Genomic DNA, 14895 nt, shown 5'->3' on the forward strand with positions numbered 1-14895 from the left:
TCGGACAGAACTCCCGGGACAGCACTGCATCGAAGGCGCAGGCGACACACAGCACTGCATGACCGTGCCACGATAGTGACAGGGACCATACAGACCATGATCGCCGTGCGATCGAAAGCAGCGAAGGCGGAGGACACCCGCGGGCCGCGAAAGTCACGTGGACTCTCACGGAGCGCAGTCGTCCTGATGCACGTCCGGGAGAAGCTTACAGCGCTCGGGGGGAGGGCGGGGCCACTCCAGCCGATGCTTTCAGCTGCCCGGGAAAGCATGGCTGACAGCTCTGGATCGGTCCCGGCAACGATGGCACTCCCGTGGGAGGCAACGCAGTCGAAACTTCATTTCCAGAGGAATCAAGCCCGCCTTGTGATGCTGTGAGTGCATGGTCTGCGATGTGGAGGGGGGTGTGGCCCGAGGAATTGACTCGTCGGTTGTTGTGCCACACCGAACCCTCAGATCACCCTGGCCACCAGCCAAAGTATCCCTTCTCGAGGAAGAGATAAATTGGGGTGTGGCAGAGGGGACTCTACTCACATGGAGATCATTGAGTCTCGATCTATAAACATCGCGATGGTCATGTTCCCGCAATGAAAAACATGACTCATCAACGAGCGCTGCCGAGCGTGATTAAGCCCAACACGCAAAACAGCGCTCGCGACCGTTAGGCAGATGAAACACGCACACACATCCAGAAAATAGAAAATACACGGGCGAACCGTCTTGAAAAAGACGTGCCGCGTGCAGCTCTTTTAGAGAGTGGAAAAGCTCAGCAGAGTGCTGAAGCGCCCGGGGAGAAACACACTCACTGTAGGCAGATTACTGCACAAAACAGCAGCAGGAAATGCGATCTCGCTGGAACACGCCGTCACACCAACACACTGAAGAGCCGCTCGTCTCGAAGAGATTTGAGATGACACTCAAAAGGCTTGTGGAGTGAAGTACTGAACTTGGCTCCGAAGCGAAAACATATCTGCATGTTGCCAGCGACTTCCTTTATACCCCCAGGGCGGGGCGGAGTTACGCTATGCAAATTCCGCAGACCCATGGCATTTCTTTGCCATTGGCTCGTGTTTTAATACTCGAAGATGATAGGATTTCTAAGCGAAACCCCATTCGTCGTCATCCGACGTAACTCGGAGTGACAACGAAAGGGAACTTGAGTTACTTATTTAAAAAATAAATCAGATATTTTGTTGTAAATTTAAAAGTATTGCGCTACTTTACTTCTTGTAATGCGTTCATTCTGTAAAAGTTTAGACAGTGGGGTAAGATTGCTTCTTCAAATAATCATTTAACACTTTGTGCTATAACAACTAAATTAGCAAATGTTTCTGTTTCCCTTAATAACACATTAACTTATGCATCATCATCTTGCGCATGCTTAACATAAAGTAAATGCACATTGTTCTTAAGGGGGGTGCCTTACCCCATTCCTATACTCACTAAATTACGATTAAATACTTGCTGTCCGGAAACTATATCCACAAGCCATATTTTGAGGCAGGATTTGGCCCCATGTCGGAGAATGTAGTCCCTCTCCCACTTTGACACAATTGATTGCAGCGCTGCTTGGTTGTCCTTTGGGACCGAAATAGGGAAGGGGTATCAAGGCCACTTGAATACTAATGAAATTCTGAGAAATGCATTGCTGACTGTTGTGTCCTAATTAAAGGGAGCTCCAAGAGTGTGGCGAGGAGCTCGGTGGTCCACAAGGACTCTGTTAATCAGAAATCTCCTTCGATGTGAATTAACAATAGATTGCATTGAATTACCTGGGCAGGGGAATTGATGATGAGCCCGGGGAGGGGTGTTCCTCTCTTTGTGCACTTTCTCTGGTGTGAAAATAATGATCTTTCTCCCTCCCCGACTTCCTCATCTCAGACACGGCTCTACAAAAACAAGCCAAAAATAAGTCATCTCTGTCTGTGAAGAGCAATCATACATATATGATGCATTTCTGAGTTGTTAGCAGTATATGAAGAGATAAATAATAATTTTGTCAAAACATCAGAGATTTGTGCAAACAGACTGGCAGGTGCATCATGAGAATTTCCCAGTCACAGCATGAGTAGTGCTACTCACAATGCACTGCGGCGGCGGCATGCAGCCAGCCCCAATTCTCTGGGTTTTTGATACCTGATGTGGTAGCATTGTGCTAACTCCGTTGCACAGTAATTGAGAACATCTTCCACTGCATTACCCCATCAATGCACTGCTACCTTCACATGCAAATTAGATAAATTTAACTCACTAATAAAAGAGATGGCGTGGAGGTTTATGTGAAATGATCTGCACTCATTGATCTTACAAAGATTAGTACACCAATTAATACACCAAAAGTGGGCGGGGAAAGGTTCAGATAAAATTCTGCAGTCTTCAAGACAGGTATAAAAGTGCATTATATATATGGAAGTTCTGCCTCAGAATTATGAAATAAAAAAAGGTAATTGCGACTTTTTATCTAAAAATTCTGATTTTATTTCATGCAATTCCAATTTTATAACTTGCAATTGTGTGGAAAAAAATCTGAATTGTAAGATAAAACGTTGACATTACCTTTTTATTTTTTATTCTGTGGCAGAACACGCTTACTTAGTCAGAAGCATCATGAAGGAGTTTCCTTTGCCATGTGGTTGCACACAAGCCTAAAATCACCATGTGAAAATGCAAGTGTCTAGTGGAGTGGTTTGAAGCTCACTGCCGCTGCTTCGGTCCAAGAAAAATACTCTCTCTGGAGTGATGATTTATGTTTTACCATATGGCAGTCTGATGGACAAATCGGGGTTTGGCAGATGTCAGATAAACACTACATGCCTGAGTGACTAAAACCAACTGGAAATAATTATAATAATAGATTGAGCCTGTTCAGGTCTCTTAATTCTGCAGGGAAATATTTTCTTAATGCATTTTTCAAATCGGCGACAACATTTTGGGTGTGCTGCTTTGATTCAATGGTTAAATTGGATTTTTTTATATTTTTTTAATTGGGAGTTCCACTTGCAATATAAAGGAATTAATGATAAATTAATTAATTAAAGCATTCCTTCACCCAAGACCAGGCTAAATTCCCAAGGTCCCCACTAATGTGGCTAGATCAATAGTACTGCAGGCCTTTTGTCCTCCTCCATTTCAAGATTCGGACGAGGAAAAGAACAATCTGCTATGCCCAGTTAGGGCACTGGATGCCTATGTCCACAGAACTGTCCTGTGGTGTAAAGCTGAACAACTGTTTGTATGTTTTGGGCCCCCTAACAAAGGGTCCCCTGCATCTAAATGAGCAAGTGGGTGGTCGAGGCTATCTCACTTGCTTATGAGTCGACTGGACAGCCTTCACTTATAGCTGTCCGGTCCCACTCTACTAGGAGTATGGCGGCCTCTAAGGTTCTAATGTCAGGAGTGCCTCTCCAGGACGTTTGTGATGCGGCAGGGTGGTCCTCATCGCATACATTCGTCAGGGTTTACTCTTTGGACTTGGATTCTACACCGGGGTCTTTCGTCGTAGTGCTGCTCTTATGATTTCACACAGGACAGACACTTCTCACTATGGTGGCGTTGGTAGACATTACCTTAGCATCAATCGACGCAGCGCGAGTTCCCTTAAAAGGAAACGCCTTGGTTACGACTGTAACCTCGGTTCCCTGAAGATAGAACGAGACGCTGCTTTGTTTGGGCAGGCTTTATAGTTTCCTGGTTCATGACGTCACCCGCCTCTGACGTTCCGCCACACCATTGGACTGATTTCACATGTGTTTCAAGACATCATCACTCAAAGCGTTCCATTAGCGTCACTCGACGTAGCGTCTCGTTCCCTCTTCAGGGAACCGAGGTTACAGTCGTAACCGAGGCAATATTTATAGACGTTTAGATATTTTAATAAATGACACACTTAAAATAGCATATAGCATTCATCAAGTGCTGAAATGAGATTTTGTGCCATCTATGATCAATAGAAAAATCAAGGTGGGATGGTCATCTTAGCCTAGATGTTAGAGTGAGAGACTATTAGAGTGCAGTGAGGGGATTCTCATATGTATGCATATGTGTATTTCACAGACTTTTATACCACTGTCATAAAATACTGCTTCGAGAACCACAGCTCTGTGAGACTTTGTGTAGACACATAGCACACACATCCCGACAACAACGCCAGCAAACAAAGGCCAAGCTGGTAAAATTGGCTGTCACACAAAAAACATGTGGTGAGTAGTTTTATTTTAAGCCCTTTTGCTTGTCCCTGGGATTGACAGGAATGCACATATTACAGTTTTTGGTCACGGCAGTAGTTCAGGGATTGTCTCTGCAGGTAAAAGTTCACAGAATGTGTCAGAGTCATGTGACCACTAACAGAATACTGTCAGAGACAATAAATCATGTTTGCTATAAGGGGAAGCTAGAAACATCACTGACATGTATGACCTCTGCAGCCCTCACTGTAATCATGTTGAAGAATACAGGCTGCGCTGTGTGAGCAAATGTAACACCTCTCTTTATCTCGATTGTCTCGATTTTCAGACAATATTGGGGCTAAATTCATAATCTAAGTATTGGCTTCTTTTCAATTAATGATTTTGAATTTTAGTTCAATTGGACACACCCAACAGGATGTTGATGAGGAATGGCAAGAGGAATTTAATGAACTGCTAAGTACATTAGTTTACAAGCAACAAAACATATATGAATATGAATTTTAATTAACTTTTTTTTTTTTTTTTTGGGTGGAATATTTTCTCTCAGTTGATTAGTCAGCAATGAAACTAAGTTTAATACTGTCGCAGCAATTAACATTAACAACTATTATTAAAAAATAATTTATATTGAAATAAAACATTGCACAGGGTCGGTGCTAATTGTAGAGTAGGCAATTGCCTAGGGCCTCGGGTTTTGAGGCAGTGCCTCCATAACCGTCACATTCCCCTATTCACTAGTCCACCAATCAAGACGGGCAGCAAAATACTAGGATTTTTGTTCATAGATGAATTGACACTCACCTGTAATTAAACCAATTAATCTCACCGTTTCAAAATGGGTCCCACCTTCTAAATGTATGAAAAGGTAGGGTGTGAAATTGCAAAAATGCAAATTTTCAGCAGCTGACTGTCTTCAGTTTAAGTTATTGAATTGAGTTAAGCGAAAGGCTAAACAGGCACGCAAAGAAATGCAGCTCGTAATGTAGGTGTGCAAGTTGTCTTCGTCTATTTTGGAGTGATTGTGATGTATTCCAAAAATAAACTTGTTCTGTCAATCTGCGTCATTTCGGAATATATCTTTTGCTGGTTTGTTATGAGTTTAAAAGAGCGAGAGCGCAGACACGTACATTCGTAAAATGAATGACATTGCGTCAGGAGCAAAATACTAAAGTAAAAGTAAAGAAGTTTCTATTCAAACTTAAAGAGCAAACATACGGAAACATTTTAATGTCTCAAAAAAGTACCTCAGCTGTAGTACCTCATCTTCTAAATTCTGCTGATGATTACATTACTGCTCTAACATAATACTTAGATTTCAAAACATAAATACTGATGTTATATATATATATATTAAAACAAGCACACAATTTTATGGGGGTTGAAAAGGAATTCTTGAAAAGGAAGTGCTATTCCATCATGGTTCACAAAAAAGTTATCAAATATAATGAAAAATAAACTACCATTCAAAGGTTTGTGGTCGATTTTTTTATGTTTTGAAAATAATTATATTCTGCTCACCAAGGCTGCATTTATATGGTTGAATATACACAAAAACATTTTTAATTTAAGTTTGTCTGTGGAGGGGTCATCTCTCTTGGCACTTAGTTGCCTGGTGATGGTGGCTCAGGCTCTACATCCCTGGGCACCAAATTCAGGAAGCAGACATCTTAATGAGGCAGGGGCTGAGGCCTGGGGAATGGAGACTTCCCCCTGAGATGGTGGAGCTTATATGGAGGGAAGTCGGTCAGGCGGAAGTGAATCAATTTGAGTCTCAGTATACAACACACTGGTTCTCAATCTCGTATCCAGCCCCTTTGGGTTGGATGTCATGGTGCAGACTTGGCCGAGGCTGCATCTGTACACGGTTTCTCCGATCATTCTACTCCTGGGACTACTGGAGAGCAGAGTTATGATGTGGGTTTGGCCTCTGAGGGGGTTTGGTCTCAACTAAGGTTGTTGAGAAAAGAGGAACAAGGAAACTAGTAGAAATCATCAGCTGGATCCAGTTAACTGCCCGCTTGGTACAGTGCTGGAATTCCTGCAGGATCGATTTTTTGCAGGGTTATCCCCTCCACTCTAAAGGTTTTCGAGGCGACCTAGCTGCTTACCTCACACCTTTGGGTGGTGTCTTTGGGGAGAAACCTGTTGGTACCTTGTTTCCTCCATGGGGCGTCAGGTCAGGAGGAGAATGGCAGCTTTGAAAGCCTAATAAGGGGTATGCCTACTCATGCGGCAGGCAGGTCCTTTCCGCACACATTCTTCAGGTTTTACAACCTAGATTTGGGCTTCACCCCTGGGTTCCAGGCGCTTCTGTCTTCGTTGTGCTCGCCTGATTTCACACAAGACAGGCACTGATCTAAATGTTCCCACAGCATCATTCTCAACGCAGCACGAGTTCCCTTGAAAGGGAACCTTTCTGTAGAAGCTAACATTGTTTGGTCAGGGTGCACTTTATAGCTTCCTGGTTATGACGTTCTGTCATGTCATTGGACTGATTTCACACGTGCTTCATGACGCTATAAGTCACAAGCCTGTTATAGGGCCTGTTCTCTTCCTCACCATTAGGGTTAAGTAAGTATAGTTTGGAAGTGTTTCAACTATATTATTTGGTTGGTATTATTTAGTATGGCTTCTTTTGATTTTTGTAGTGGGACTTTTTTGTGTTTTCTGGTGGATTATGGTCCTTGAGGTAAAAATTTTGTGGGGAAGTTTCATGATTTCCTTTGTGCCAAAAAGCTCTTCAACCCATCATTTGACTCACCTTTATATGTATCTTCCATGAACTTTGAGTACATAGGCAAATGGATTAACACTGACAGTTATGCTGGAGGATACACTGGGCATTTGAGACCTCGAATGGAATTCAGATAAGACTTTATTCAATTCATTCCACTTAATTCATCACCCACGGACATTGGTCTTTCCTGAACTCTATTTTCCCAATTTTTTTTTTTTTTTTTTTGTGTGAATAATTTGGATGAAAGGTTGAAATGAAGTGACTATTACTATACTTTGCTTGAATGTTTTTACTAAATATAAACTACCGATATTTTCTTATTTGCATTCAATAAGAGTCTCTGATTATTTTTATGCTTTGTTAAACAAACTATGTTATTGCAGTAGGTTTCCTTTTATAAGTTGTATGACTGGTTTTGGGTTTAGTTAAATCTGAAGCGGTTACAATGCAATCACGCAGAGGCGTTCACACAACGTAATTCTCGATGCAGCATCTCATTCCCTTTTCAGGGAACCAAGGTTACAGTGTTAACTGAGATGCTTTCCACTTGAATATATTTTCCTGTGATGGCAAAGCTTAATTTTCAGCATCATTACTCCAGTCTTCAGTGTCACATGATTCTTCAGAAATCATTCGAATATGCTTATTTGCTGCTCAATAAACATTTCTTATGTGATGTAGAAAACAGTTTTATTGCTTAATATTTTTGTGAAATATAAAAAAATATAATAAATATGAAATATATTTAGTGTTCTTTAATGAAAACAGCATTTATTCAAAATTGAAATCTTTTGTAACATTATAAATGCCTACTGTCATTGATCAATTTAATGTTGTCCTTATAATAAATACTAAAACATATTCATTTCTTTCTAAAGAAAATATATATATATATTACTGACCCCTAACTACTGAATGGTAGTGAGTATAAAATATACTTTGGAATTCTACTTACAAAATTACAAATGTGTCTCCTGTTTGTTTTTCCAAATTAATTCAATATGCGGAACTGAATTTAAAGACTTTTATTGGAATTAGATTGGCACATAAGCCTGTCTCATGTATATTTACATCCATCCAAACACATCTTTCCCATCCAGTCACTGCTTTATATATATTCAGCACATTCATAATGTAAATAGATTTAGGTGTCAGAGGAACAGATTACATGTGGCAGGAGTGCTTAACTCAGCTCATGGTCATTTACATTGTGACTGTGATCAAACATACCTGAAGCACTTAATCAAAGTCTTTGAAGATTTTATACAGGAAAGAATGTTAGAACAGACTTGTAACTAAACTCTACATCTTTAGGAAAGGTGCATTGTGTGCTGTGTGGTCAGTGATGAACTGAAGCTGCCATTCATACCAGTGATTGTATAATCAATTCTATAGGTTCATTGGAAAAATGTGTTTTGCAAGACTCTAAAAACATAACTATACACGAGGCAGTAAAACGACAACAGCTTGTACTGTATTCCCTTTCACACAAATTGATTAATAAAGACTTACTTTTGCACAGTTATGACCTCAAAAGGCTTTTACCAAAACTAATACATTTTGGTGCTTGCATTAAATATCCAGCTGCATAAATGGCTTTCCTGACAGTAAACTTGCTCCGTTACTCACCTGGTACAGCACTACACTTGAGATGTGAAGCATTCGAGTATGAGTTCTGTGAAACACAAGTCACGATAAAAAAGCTTAAAGTCTTGAAGAAGCAAGCTAAAATGGCATGGTTGCTTCAGCAAAGGCCTTTTTATCTTACATTTACTTTAGTTGAGACTATCAGCTTTATGGTAGGGATACCTTTTAGCGCCACTTGCGATACAACTTATGATACGTACAATAACCAAAGTAATAAAATATTACCAGACTGACATTCATCTGCTTCGGATAAAACTGAACATGATTTCAGAGCCAATGACTGGACATTTCACTGTAAAAGTGTTGTGAAATGTGCAAGAAGCAACGTAATATCATTTTGCAGATATATCACCACAGGCATGTACATTTCCAATTCTGGGATACTACTACTCTACTTTCTAAAAAACTCTACTTTCATGTTTTCAAAAGAGCTGTCAGATGTGTCAAAGTAAATGTAATTAAGAAATTTTGCACATTTAAATTTTAAAAGGAAACATTTACAGCTTTTCTAATGGCTCCTATTTACAGCATCAGTACCCCTGCTGATGTAATGATGTGTATAACCGAGAGAATTAGGTGATTTAACCCAGTTTAAGAGATGAGTGAAAACCTAATGCAGTCTGGCTTGCCCGTCTTTGAGTTTTCCTCAAGGTTATGGATGTCACGTGAGACCTGTTAATGAGTCAACAAACATTGGCAAGACAAAAGTAACATTTAACATGGAATTGTCTCGGTGATAAAAATGGTACAGTATTTACTTTTGATGGTGCAGTGCTGGCCTAATGCATCAATCTGACCCACTAGCCAGTAAAATTCTCTGGATTTTTGCCCATGTGTTTAATTCCATGGCGTCAATACATACGTATTACGTAACATCCTCAGGCGAGAATCTCTCTCATTTAGTGTCGTGTGTTCACGCTGTGAATGTAGGCTATCTATTACTGACTTGCGGTGGAAGCTCTCCACCTCCTGTGAGGAGCTGGTCGAACCCACCACTGAAACATCCTGCGGCCGCTCAACTGACTGGGAAAAAACACACGAAATTTAGCTATAACAAGGTTTAGAGAGGATTGCAAAGGGAAAAAGTGGAAAATATGTGAAAAAGCAAACATCTCAAAAGTATTAATAAATCACATGTGAGCACATTTCAACTTTAAAAGGCTTAATAGGTCGATTTTATGTGATGCCATAAAAACATGCTGCCTATGATGTATTAGTAGTACTTGTGGTTAAATTTGTATATTTACATGGTCGAGATGTCTTGGGAGTTCACTGGCATCAATTATAACCAACCACATTAATTATGAATATCATGAATTTATAATGTAATGAAGTGTTTTAACACACTCCAGATATTCAGTTTGTATTTAATTAAATTATAATATGTGCTGGGTCCAAAGGAATTCTCTTCATTGCTACAAAAGAGGGGCAAAGGTTTAATTTAACTTATTACACGGCTATCTGAAATGCTTGATTCTGATTGGTCAGTCGCAAGATTCCAAGGTCAGTTATTCCTCGATAAAGACCGTTGCCAATAGCATGACCGCTCAATCTGGGTGTCTGATGGCGCCGCTTCTTTCATGTCTCTCATATCACACAAACAATCGTTCTAGCAACAAGATGGACACTTCATCTTGTTGCTAGAACGATTGTTTTGTAAACTATTATGGATTATAAGATCATTTTAAAAGATAAAAAAGCGAATTTAAAGCGAAATTCAATATTCAAATCAATATTTCATGTCCCTGTCATTATTTATGTAGAGAAAAACTGTGTAGTAAGTGATATGACTGTACATTATCCCTTAAATGTCCATCTCGCTTGAACTTTTGTTCGTCTAGGCTCAAAGCTCCTTGCTAGGAACTCTTTTTCTTTGAGGAAACTTGCATTTAACAAGCTAGTATTTCAACTCGAATCAATATTTTATGTCAAATTATTTTCTTTTGTGCCAAGTAACCATTTAATAAGCAGAATAGTGAACATCCAGTCAGTTGTTATTGCAAATTAAACCCTGAATGTTCATTATTCGTTACATATAAAATAGCATAAAGTCTTATAAAGGCTATTTGATGAGAACAAAAAAGTATCTTTCTTAGTTTGCAGGGTAAAAGTTGCACAGAGACATACCCAGCCGTGACAGCTAAGTGCAATGTGTAATTTGAATAATTAAACATTACTTGAGGCTAGCATGCTGAGCACATCTCCTGCCTTGATGTGATCTCTCTGTGAGAGGGCCCCCCCTGGAGGAAGGAGTAGTAGCAGGAGAGTTTTACAGTCCCTAAAGCCAAGAGAAAACCAGATAATGTCCTTTTGTGGTGAGCATACAGCCTCATGATATGAAGAAACAAAAAGCCACATGAAACTATAATCTCAGTGGCTGAAAATATCTCTCTGCATGGATCCAGCAATGAAACTATTTGAGTATGAAGAGGTTTTTAATGCCATACAACGCTTCATGTTGTTGCGCTCTCTTTTTAAGGAAAGTGCCTCTTGTAACAGGTCACCAGCAGAAGGTTTGTGATGTTTTCAAATGTTCTCCATTGGTACAAATCTGCTTAAAGACTAAGATGGATTACCCATGGAGCCGGGCCTGATGTCCAGCATGCTTAAACACATGAAATAAAATACTTTTCTAATATGTGACAATATTAATGTTCACTAGTGTTGCGAGATTTGCATATCAAGCACTGCATATTTCATGTGTCTACTGTATGTTCAGTTTTGAACAGGTTTATTAAATAAAACTAAAATTAAAAGTAGTTTTTACATTATAGTTATTGCATGAGTAATTATCATGACCAATAAGTATTTAATGTAGAATAATTTCCTTCCTATATTATTAGTATTTCTAAAAAAAAAAAAAAAAAAAAAAAAAATCCAGCATCCCATAAATTTGAACTTGAAAGTGTTGTATAACTGTTGTGCATAGCCAATTCTTTTTTTTCTTTTTGTCATATTTCATAACACTAGCAATTTATAATAAGAAATATACAATGCACAAAGATAAATTACCATTCAAAAGTTTGGAGTAAGATTTTTTAAATGTTTGTTTAATGTTCTTTTACTCACTAAGGCTTTTTTAAATACAGTAATAACAGGAATATTGTGAGATATTATTGCAATTTAAAATGTTTTTAAATGCAATTCCCTTTCAAGCAAACTCATGCTTTGTCAAGGAAGCTTTGGAGAAGCTCTGCATGATTGCGTCTGGAGCACGTGTGTAAACTAGTCCAATGGCGAGACGGAACGTCACAGGTGGGTGATGTCACGACCAGAGAAGCACATCCAGAATGACCTGCGTTAGCTTCTTTGCCTCAGCAAGTGCTGTGTTCATACTGTTTGTCTTATTTATTGTTGTCTGTCCCAATAAAGTGCAGTACACATATATGAGAGAAAAATAGCAAATAAGCAGGCATTCAAATCATGTGATCCTCCCTGCCCTCATTTCCTTAAGGGTGGGGATACACACGATTTGTGTGTTATATGTTTAGGAGCGGAGCATGCTCTGTCAGCCTTTGAGGGGGCTGACTGCGAGCATTGTGAGAGGCTGCCGCTTTGCACGCTCCGCTCCTGTTAGAGCTTAGATCGGGCCCAAAAAATCAAGCCCGACCCTACCCGAGCCCGTGCACGTTGTGTCCGAGCCCGGCCCGGCCCGACACATTAATTGTAATTATGAGCCCGAGCCCGATTTAAACCCGACCATTTTTTAATACGTGGGCCGTTATAACCAGGGGCGGCGCCAGATAATTTTTTTAACGCAGATGGGGTGCTAGATATATTATATATAAATACTATTAATAAATGAGCAAACATAGGCCACTTAATATTTAATATTCAATTATTTTAATTATCACAATTTAAGTATTAATTTTATTAAATTGAACAAGCACAACATTCAGCATTCAATCAAATATTCTTAAAGATTTATTAGGCTATAATTAATAATGTTGTTTCAACATAATATCTCGTTATTTCGTAATATGTACATAATATGTGTGCGTGCAACAAGCAAGATGTGCATTTGTAAATCAGGTGACAGGCGTGCACTGATTTTTATTAATAAACAGTGTCGGCAAAGATGAAGTTGACGATCGCCATCTCCGTAGTGAACGCGCAGACAGAAATGCACATCATGGATTACATAATCAGAGAGTTGCCTATTTCTTTTTGTTTTGAATTGTTTCGTTTAAAGACATTTCAAGCTTTCTTTAGATATATTTCTCATGTAGGCATACACTGAGTTTCGGTTAATTTATGATGAGATGCTTTCTAGTTCACATGCAATGCAAGTGACCGCGCCGCGCCGGCGCCTCCATGATTATATTGTCTGCTATATTTGCTATGTCTGCTTCTTATTTATTAAATACAGGCAATTCGTTGATGAAAAATTGATTAAAATTAAGATACAATTTATACAAAACGAAATTCACTTTAAAGAAAGGCTTTCTACAAAACAATACTTAATGAAGTGGTCAAAATCATGTCTGACCCACTCCATGTCTCCCGATATATTGCGCATCCTATCTTACTCATGCTGTTCACTTTTCATAATCAACATAGATGGAAAAAAAATAACATTATAATATTTTAACAAATATAAAACCAATTGAGCTTATTTAATGGCTACAACACATATAGTAGGCCTACAGACACTCTATTTGTACAAATTGCTGCACATTCATGTGCTGTTGAAGTTGAAAGGCATTTGTTTGTGCATAGTAAAACATATCTGCAACATTTATCAAGTTCACGGATAATTGTGCATGCATTTATTAATTATTATCTTAATGAATAATGCAACAAGGACGAAGCATGTAAACTGTTGTTTGTTTATTCAGAATGGAATGGATTGCAAATGGATCCAAATGAAGAAACGTAAAAAAATAAATAAATAAATAAATAAATAAATAAATATAAAACGTGACCAATGATGAACACAGAAAATGAACAAGAATTAACTTTGGATGGCCTAGGAGGAGTAGGCCTAGGCTACTACTCTAATATAATTCAACAAGGTTTTAGAATATAGAATATTTTTTAAACAAAATAAATATTTTTAAAGCCTATTATCCCGGGCCCGGTGTGATGCATTCGAGCGGTGGAGACGCTGCATATGACACGTGACGTGTTGCATTTTGTAATACAAGTGCTTGATCAAGGGCCCGGCCCGACCCGGCCCGAGGATAGTGGCGGGAAATATCGGCCCGACCCGGCCCGGGCTCGGGCTCGGGCAGAGCATCTAAGCTCTAGCTCCTGTCTGTCACTCTTTGAGGAGAGTGTTCAGGCTCGCGTTCCTTGCAGTTCTGGCCCCGTTGCTGCCGAGGCAGCACGGAAGCTGAGATCATGGGGTTTGCAAATGGATCTCTCAGAGGAGTTAGAGATGGTCACCGTTCTTTTTCTGCCTTTACCCGGGGGATCCAGCACTCTCTCTCTGGGATCGGAAGCTCACGATGAGGCTTCTTCTGCCCAGGGGGATAGACCGGTGCTTCAGCTATCCAGTTCTGAGAAGGGGGATGTGTTGAGCACCGAGGCTGGGGATGTAGAAGATTTGCCACCCATATTCCCAGCGTATGAGGAACTGGTTATGGTCATACTCGTGCTCTGTCAAGTTAAACATCGATTGGCCAGCCAAGAAACAGGGTGCTCGTCCAGTGTGGACAGGAGCTTTATGTCACCAAACAAGACACCTCCACCATGGGGACTTTCTTTCCATTCTTTCCCGACCTCCACAAAGAATTATCGAGGTCATGGAACCAGCCATACTCATACCGTCTTTTCAGCCCCCAAGTGCATGTTAATTCTGATATTAGGGTGCTGAAAGAAGAGTACACGTTGGCAGGTCAGGCTGTGTGGTAGAGTTTTCCCTAAACCTAACTATCTGGGTCTCGTCTACAAATCGACATCCCCGAACGTCTACTGTCGATGTTTAGTCTATCTGGGTCTCTTCTACAAAATCGACGTCCCCATCCATAATAGTCACCTAACTAACTTGTTCCCCTAAACTAGCTTACTTACTGAACTAGCTTCCTTAAACTAGCTTCCTGCGCAGGAACAATCGACAAACAGACTCAAGCAATTGTCCTTTAAATCTTTAATTCCTTTAAATTGCTTTAATCACGGCCAGGAGATCTTACCGAGCAGTTCTCAGGGAATCTCTCCCAAGAAGCAAGGCCAGAGGATCTCAGACAAATTCCATTGAGAATTCCACAGAAAACACGGATACAACAGTTTTTATAGAATCGAGAATACAAATGAGACTAACATGTCACCTTCAATAAGATTGGTTCAATTGGTTCAAAAGCCCCAACCTTTTTCGTCTGTCATTGG

General features: G+C 39.8%; 1 long non-coding RNA gene across 1 annotated transcript in view; it reads right to left on the reverse strand.

Moving 5' to 3' along the window:
- Nucleotides 1-1501: 1501 nt before the first annotated feature.
- The window catches only part of LOC307173561, a 78897-nt gene continuing 65503 nt past the window's right edge, over nt 1502-14895 (reverse strand). The window contains exons 2-3 of the long non-coding RNA XR_013823880.1: nt 1770-1886; nt 1502-1575 (exon numbers count right to left, since the gene is read on the reverse strand). This is a non-coding gene — a long non-coding RNA (uncharacterized lncRNA). The remainder of the gene's footprint in view (nt 1576-1769; nt 1887-14895) is intronic.

Source organism: Squalius cephalus (assembly GCF_949319135.1).
Source record: "Squalius cephalus genome assembly, chromosome: 16".
Taxonomy (NCBI): domain Eukaryota; kingdom Metazoa; phylum Chordata; class Actinopteri; order Cypriniformes; family Leuciscidae; genus Squalius; species Squalius cephalus.